The sequence below is a fragment of the Callorhinus ursinus genome, unplaced genomic scaffold (assembly GCF_003265705.2).
Source record: "Callorhinus ursinus isolate GAN/ISIS: 27379988/994484 unplaced genomic scaffold, GSC_fseal_2.0 scaffold12, whole genome shotgun sequence".
NCBI classification, from domain to species: Eukaryota; Metazoa; Chordata; class Mammalia; order Carnivora; family Otariidae; genus Callorhinus; species Callorhinus ursinus.
In genome coordinates this window covers 79,614,259-79,622,994 of record NW_027397074.1, presented here as the reverse complement: position 1 = coordinate 79,622,994, position 8,736 = coordinate 79,614,259, and the positions used below count along the sequence as shown (strand labels likewise).

At 44.2% G+C, this 8,736-nt stretch overlaps 1 pseudogene; it reads left to right on the top strand.

Annotated features, from left to right (window-relative positions):
* Positions 1-224: 224 nt before the first annotated feature.
* On the top strand, positions 225-1,173 carry LOC112810884 (olfactory receptor 6V1-like; annotated as a pseudogene).
* Positions 1,174-8,736: the final 7,563 nt, after the last annotated feature.

Here is an 8,736-nt window from a genome sequence, read left to right as displayed (position 1 = left end):
TGGAATGATGAGCGATGGAATACAATAGAGGAAGAGTTTAGGAGTGTTGATAATGTGGAGGTGTCCAACTCCTAGATTCTGGGATTTACCATGCATACAGGTTAGTATGCCCGGGGAGCCAGGCCAGCCATCACGGAGTGTAGTCAAGACAGGGGTTGATGGAAACTTCCCACTAAGATTTCCTGGCTTCTCACAGGTAGTACAGAGAACTGGCATCAAGTGCAATGAGTAACTTCAGTGTCGTCAGGGAATTTGTGCTGCTGGGATTTTCACATCTCCATGAATTCCAGATCCTCCTGTTTGCATTCATCCTATTGATGTATGTGCTGACAGTACTGGGGAACCTGGCCATTATCATCCTCACATGACTTGATTCCCGCCTCCACTCACCCCTGTACTTCTTCCTCTGCAACTTCTCCTTCATGGAGATGCTGGTCACTTCCACTGTTGTTCCTAGGATGCTGGCAGACCTGCTATGCACTCATAAGACCATTTCCCCGTCTGAGTGCCTCACCCAGTCTTTCTTTTACTTCTCTTTGGGTTCCACCAACTTCCTGATTCTCACAGTCATGGCCTTCAATCGCTACGTGGCCATCTGCCGCCTTCTGCACTACCCAACCATCTTGAATGGTCCAGTGTGTGTGAAGCTGATGGTGGTCTGCTGGGTGGTTGGCTTCCTCTCCATCATCTCCCCCACCCTGCAGAAAACACGGCTACGGTTCTGCGGCCCTAACGTCATCAGCCACTACTTTTGTGACTCTGCCCCACTTCTCGAGCTTTCCTGCTCCGATACCTGCCGCATTGAATGCATGGACTTCTTCTCGTCCTTACTGTTTGTGCTGGCCACCATGCTGCTCATCATAGTGTCCTACGTCCTCATTGTGCCTGCAAGTGCTGCACATCCCCTCCTTCTCTGGGCGCCAGAAGGCCTTCTCCACCTGTGCCTCCCACCTCACTGTGGTGGTTCTGGGCTATGGCAGTGACATCTTCATCTATTTGAGGCCAGGCAAGGGCCACTCCACACACCTCAACAAGGTGGTGGCTCTGATGACTACAGTAGTGACCCCTTTCCTCAATCTCTTCATCTTCACCCTCCGGAATGAGAAGGTCAAGGAGGTCATTGAAGATATGACCAAAAGGCTCCTCTTCAGAGATGCAGCAGTCCACAGATGAGAAGGCCCAAGAGCACCTATTAAGCCACTGGAGTAAGGACCCTCCACTGCCCACAATGGAGCTCCTCAGTCTCCTTTTTCTCAGTCTCTCTTGCTCCCTCACCCCCACAGAAGTCTGCTCACTCACTACAGAGAGCTAACGAGCTCACACCATCTGAATGTCTCAAAGGCAAGTATCTGTGAGCCTGAGACAGACAAGGAATAGGTGATTTTGAGGGAGCCTTGGAGTGAAAACAGTATGATAATATCAACAAAGATATTATCCAAATAAAATTCTCAGTCCAGGATTTGATACATAGTAAAAACTCTGTAAATGTAACTCTTGTTATAAAAATGTGTTATTAAAATCTCTCCTTCCCCGTCTGGCCGTATGGTTTTGTTTACATTCCTTTTTCATTTCTTTGCAACTTTTTTGGGGGGTGTATTTCTTTCTCATGAACTGGCTTCAGAATCTAGGATAGGGTTCTGAAAGTGGGAGTTTCTCTGAGAGGAGCAGAGAGGGTTGGCATCACCCAAATAGAAGAAACTTTGTGCCTCCCACTGGGACCACTTCTCTGGGATTGCTCCTAAAGTAGTAGCACTACTTACACCCAGGCTGCCCACTGCTCCTGTCCCTCCAAATCTCTTGCTTTTAAACAGAAATGACTCTCTGGGGGCCACTTTCTTGGCTGCTTACACAGATAGGTCATGAGAGCCCCAGGCCTAAACTTTATCCTTCCTGTGCACTCAAGAAAGAAGGGAAAGCTAGATCGTTGTTCCCAGACTGGCTACCTTCCCCTTTACAAGTGCTAGTACCTCTCTTCTCCTATAGAATCTTAGGTCCATCTCCCAGAGGAAGGGCCCTCTGAGGTTGGCTTTCCTGGAAGCAGCCTGGACAGGAGGTTACCGGGGGGCCCTGGTGGTAAAGCAAAGATGGTGGAAGCCAGCTGAGAAAGGAAGAAATGGAGTGCAACTGGAGTTGTGGAGGGAAGACTTTCCCTGGCAATCTGGGAATGGTTTAGGAAGTTAGGGCGAGACTGGGGGAGTGGGAGTAGCTCCAGTGTCTGATTTCTTGTACCAGCTGGAATCTGGACTGGGCTGGGATTTGTAGAACAGAACAAAGAGAAAATGCAAACTTCTTCCTTCTTCTGAAGCTAGCTCTGCCCACAGGATATCTAGAGGAGAGGTCTTGGTCCTTATGTGCAGTGTGCATAGGCTGGTGTAGGGGCCACCCCATAAAGCCACAGCTGTGAAGTAAAGGGTGGGGCAGAGGGAACATCCGGGGTGCGCCACCCAGAGGCATGCATCTCTGGTTATGACCAGGGAGTTTGACCTCCAATAAGGCTTTTTTTTTTTTTTAAACTGCCACTGGACACAATCTCATTTGTGGGCCTCTCCAAAAGCAGGGGAGATACTTTTGATTCTGCCTTAAGGCCAGCAGGGAAAACAGCTTTTCAACCCGAGAACTTTTTCTCCTCCACCTCTCAAGGGACTAATTACTAAGTCTCCTCGAAAACTTTGTGAGAAACTGAAGAACTAAATGGGAAGCAATTATCTCCTTCTGATATGCAAACACTTTCCTCCAGCTTCTCCTCCTAAAATAATCAGCACACAAATCCACTCAGATGTTCCTCCTGAGAGACTCCTTCCTGCTGCTACTCTCTCATTTCTGCAAATTCCCTTAAAAAATTAAACATAATCAACAGTCGACAGCCATCTCCTGCCTCTTTTTCATTGTGTTGTCTTAGCAGTGAGATCTCTGGTCTGATTGGGAAGGCATAGATGGCCTCTGGCCTCCACAGTAATCACCCCATCACACAGCATCACTCAGGCATGACATTCCCGACAAACTTGCCTGTGGTCCCCAGCTCCTCCTTGGCACAGCTTTGGCATCTCCGCTAATAAAGAATGCAGAATCTCGGGCCCCACCCTGGACCTGCTGCATCAGAATCTGCATTTTCATGGTGATTCACATGCACATTAATTTTCGAGGAGCACTGATTCAGACAGTCTGCTGGTGGAAGTTTCAATCAGGAAATTGTGTAAGAAAGTCCTTGCCTCAGTGTCAACACTGTGAAGGGCACTGGAGGAGCCCCCCTTCCTTGAAGACTTTCAACCCAGGACCTATTTTTGGAGACAGTAACCAGGATTTAGGCCCCAAGATTTTCATCCTAGTCTGCCTTTAAGCCTCCGGAGAGACTTAGGCCAATGGTCTGGCCTCTGATTTGCTATGAGAATCCTGTGGGGACATGACCTGGAGATGTTTTGGTTCCGTACATTTGTCTTAATGTGACAGGGACCCTGGGTGTGCACAAGTTCAGATGAGGCTCCTGGATAGACATAACCCAGAAAATACTGACGGCAAACTTCCATCTTGCTGGAAGGAATCTGAGGACACTCGTTCTAAGTCAAAGTGGGTGTAGTTAAGTCCCCCCAGGTGTAGAGTCATGATGTGACTAAATCATTGCCTCTTGGAGTTGCAAGGGAGTGCGTGGGCCACCCAGGCACACCTCCTCTGGGTGCGGGCATCCCCTCTGCAGCGAGCGCACTTCTCAGGTTGGCAGGGAGGGCCTGCTGGAACCAAGTTTAGGGATGGTGTACTCTCAGCTGTGAGGCAACCCCTTTCTTTGCTGCAGTGGTCTCAATTTTAAGCTGAAACCCTATGTCCAGCTTAACATTTGCTTTTAACATTTGCCAGCTACCCAAATTCTGCAATTCTGAGTTAACAGGCAGGCCAGCAAATAAGGGAAGATGGTGGCATATTCCCCCTAGAAAATATTCTAGTGAGATGTCACCATGGAACTATTTCTAGACCTCTCACCATCCACATTGCTTCCTCTGGTCCCTGTTGTTATGTGGGTCTTAGAACTGGTTGTGGTACTAGTTTCGACAACTAACTGGGGTAGAGTGCAGTGGCATTAAGTTCTTCTCATGCTTTGTTGGCTCCACTTCTGTTACTATCGACAAGGATGGCATGCTGTGTTTAAGGTTATGGTGTTTACTCATATTCCAAATTCATCTGCAAACTTCATTACTAAAGATAGCCAGCGCTTGTTAAACACCTACTATGTTCTAGGCACAGGAGATACAAAGATGTAGGGCCTGGTACCTAACTTGAGGAGCTCAGAATTTCTTGTGGGAAAACAAAACTTTGTGCTCATGACTAAAATATGCAAAGCACTCGGGGAATACAGGGAGGGAATGCCTGATTTTCTTTGGTTAAACTGACAGTATTCTCAAACATGATATCATTTGAGTTGAGCTTCAAAGTATAGAGAGTATAGAGAATGGGAAATGTGCATTCCGGAGAGAGGCAACTGATATGTAAAATAACATAGACATAAAAATGGCATATTGTATGGGCAACGAAAGCACAGGGAGATCGCAGATATTTTCACAAATCAGATCCAAGTCTCTTGGGGAATTTGTAAGTGTCCTCTGAAGGATGCTGCCCACTCACTGAAATCACAGGACATAACTGTTTTATAACAAATTTGGCAGTGGGTACAGAGGGCATCTATGTGGAAATGTTTCCATGCTAGGGCAATTATACTATATTCACAAAAGGTACTATTTCCTTTCAGTGCTGGAATTTTATTGCTTGCAGTTTTGAACATGACCTAAGTAAGTTCAGAAAGACCTAGGAATAGTTCTGTTAAAGGACAAGTCCATGAGGTTCGCTTCTATAGGAACTGGCACGTATCTGACCCAAGGGAAGGAGAATGACAAAGGTGCTGGGTTGAATGGGGAGCAGGATCTAAGGGAACTCGAAAGGCGGAATGCCACAGTGACGCTCTGGAGCCCTCTTGAGAACTGATAGTTAAGTTTTCAGAAATGTAACAGAACATTATTAAAAATTAAATAGTAGAAACTTACAATCAAGCAGATTATGTTAAAAACAAAAGTAATAAAAATTCAAAACTCCTAATCATTTCACTACATTTTACTTTTACCTATGCTACTGAAGTTGTTTGTGTCATGTTAGTAGTTTGAAACTGGACTGGACGGGGGTAAAATAGACACCAGAGAAATTGGCAAACGCTGGAGGTCAGTAAATGCTCCAAATAGAGATGTGGTTAAACATTTACCAGCAGACCACTGGGTCACTGCCTCCTTTCTTCAGTATCTGTGAGGCATTGTTGCAAGGAACATATTTACATTAGGAAATTGAACGCTTAGAGAATTGGTGAACTAGATTGATGTGAACACGGTCCTCTACAGACAACATTGAAATTTTCTAACTTGGCCTTAACAGGGTTTTACACCTTACCAAACTTCTAAAATTCCATGTATGCAAGGCCTTCATGCTACCTACTGACCACTGCAGGACCCACGCGTGACTTTTATTTGAAAAATGATTCAATTCCTTTATCTTCCCTCATCAAAACTTCCATACTCTTAATTTCTTGCTCCTTTGTCCTGCCAAATGGAAGAAATAAATCTGTTTTTTGGCTTCCACTGAAATTTACATGTATGACAACTGCTTCTTATGTTAGCCATTCAGAACCCTGTATTCCTAATGGTTGCTTACTAGAACACGGTATTTCTGGGGTTGCAATGCCAGACGAACGGAGGGTTCCTTGGGGTAAGGCAGGCGTTGTAGAGTCAGGGAATCCTGCCACTGTTTCTGCATATATTTAAATCAGCTCTGCGTGTTATAATCCCGTCCTCCTACCCCTACACAGTTACTTCTGTGGAGTGGGAAGGCTGTTGCCTTCTATCAGATGACCTTATGTAGACTAACAACAGAATCAGTTGTTCCCACCTCCTGGAAAACATGGTATTACAAGCATCCCCGGCTTTTTGCAAGTTTGCATTGCACCACGTTGGTACCTGTTTTCACTAACTTAAAGAAATTGGAAGAGGATTTTCACTTTTATGGGAAAAGGTGAAAAGTGAAACTAGTGTTCGGTATTTGTTTTGCAGTGAGCTGTTACAGGGTAGCGCACACACCAAGCAGTGAGTGTGGCGCCACCAAGCTCCTTCCCCAGAAACCACACTCAGCGGCTCAGCATCAAGTGAGTGAGCATTTGTGCTTTATCTCAATTTATTTTGTGCATCTGTTAGCAAGATGTGTCCTAAGATATCAGAAAAGCCTAAGGGATTATTTTTTGCATCTGGGAATGCCTAAAAAAATTTTCATACAAATTAATGGTAATGGTTTCTTTGCTTTATGCCAGTTTTACTTAAGAAAGGTATCCTAGGAATGCTCTACTTTCAGATAGCAAGTGGGTGGGGGTGGGGGGAACATGTGTAACAAAGGAAGTGTGAATCTACCAGGCAATTAACATTATGTATGGACTGAATAAAAATATTTCTTGCATGTACAAGTGTTATTTGCTATCTTTCAAATGTTTGTGGATACTATTATGATAAATGAAACACAAACCTTTAAAAATGACAATGAAGCTATAGTTGCTTTCTGACAGTATGTTTCTTTCAAGTGATGGATATTAAACATACAACTAATGTTTATGAAGGAGTTACTAGAATTATTGCAATTACAAGTGTATACACTTGACGGGAACTGGATGGATTTACAGTGAATAAGAGGCTGGAGGAGTCTACACAGAGTGGCTTCAGATCCTGGAGATTCCAACTTTTAATTAATCCAACTTTGATCAAGCTGGAAAAAGAATTTCTGAAGATGGAGAGATGGAAAAGAAGTTTAAAGAACCAGATTGTATTGTCAGTTCTGCCATCACTTTGACCAATTCTTTTTTTTTTCTTTTTTTTTCTCAACTGCATTGCCCCTATTCCTTAGTGAGTCAGAAACGCTGCCTAGCCGCAGCCCAAGAATTAGCATTTCCCTTCTGGGCTCTCATGGCACTTGTTAAAAGTAGAAGAACCCCTTATCAAAATATGCTAGAATTCATTATAGCTTTTCCTCTGTCGCACAGATGGAGAAATCTTTGAGGTTAGAATCCACATTTCTTTGATCTTTAATGGCCAGTGATAAGCAGAGTGTGTTGCTCATGATGAGTGATCAGTGAATCTTTATTTAATTGGATTATTATGAGGGTAAAACCAAATGGAAAACATGTATAAAGTCGTTTATAAAGTGTGAATAATATATATAATATACATGTATATGTAAGTGTCTAGCTTTGGAGATGTGACTTACTTAGTGGTCTGTTGGTATATGTAAATTATCAGTAAAATTAATTTTACTTTCTTCATCCTCCTTCCATTTACTCTACAAATATTTACTCTTTGAGGTGGTGAGCAGAGGATAATTGGAGAAAATAAATCAGTTGGAGCAACAGCAACAGCAAACATCAGAGTCATTGCTGTGATGTGTCCTTGGAGGAAACATAAGACTTGCAACAAGAAGCTGAAACTAGGAACCTAAAGACATCCTCTGATTTGGGTAAGGGGCACCTCAGCAAGAAAGAAATGAACTTTTCAGAAAGTCAGAGGAAGGGGCACCTCTCTTGAGAAGGGGTTAGCCCGAGGTAATACTGGAAGTACATGATGAGAACCAACAGACCACTAAGTGAGCCACATCTCCAAAGCTAGCCAATCTGTATCCACCAAATGAGCCCACAATTTCCTGCCTTGTGTATTTCCACATAGTAGACTTGTAAAAATCTTGACAGTTGTGGTAAATTAGTAGTTTTTGTTGTCTTAAAGTAAGTGGGGCTAGGAGTACTCCCTTGATGCGTGAAGTCATTGTAGTTTACTGGGAAATGTAGTTTGCTAAATTAAAGTATATTTGCAGAAACAATTTGGCAGCATATATGTATTTTTAAGTAGGCTCCACACCCAGCTTGGAGCTTAACATGGGGCTTGAACTCACACTCCTGACCTGAGCTGAGCTAATGAGTCAGATGTTTAACTGACTGAGCCACCCAGGCACTCCTTAGGAGAATATTTTCAATTGGGGGTGTTTTAGAAAATCCAGGATTGGGGCACCTGGGTGGCTCAATCAGTTAAGCATCTGCCTTTAGCTCAGGTCATGATCCCAGGGACCTGAGATTGAGCCCTGCATCGGGCTCCCTGCTCAGCAGGGGAGTTTGCTGCTCCCTCTCCCTCCCCTGGCTCATGCTCTCTCTCTCTCTCTCTCTCTCTCTCTCTCTCTCTCACCTTTCTCTCAAATAAATAAGTAAAATCTTAAAAAAAAAAAAAAAAGAAAGAAAGAAAAAGAAAATCCAGGATAGGTGAAAGCTAAGAAAAAACCATGAGTCTGAGGTCAAAGTAACAGGAGGGCTTTTTTTTAGATTTATTTATTTATTTTAGAAAGAAAGGTGGGAGAGGGACAGACGAGAGAATCTTGAAGCAGACTCCCTGCTGAGCGCAGAGCCTGAGACAGGGCTCAGTCTCAGGACCCATGAGATCATGACCTGAGCCGAAACCAAGAATCAATGCTTTGCCAACTGAGCCACTCAGGCACCCCAGCTGAAAGGCTTTTAAAATTTCAGATTGTAGTTGGGAAGGAAGGGCATTGGAGCTGATGTTTCATCCCAAAGCTTTCAGGAATTTTATACACACACACACACACACACAGGCACACACACAGGCACACGCGCGCACACACACACACACACACACACACACACACACACACACACACACACACACACAC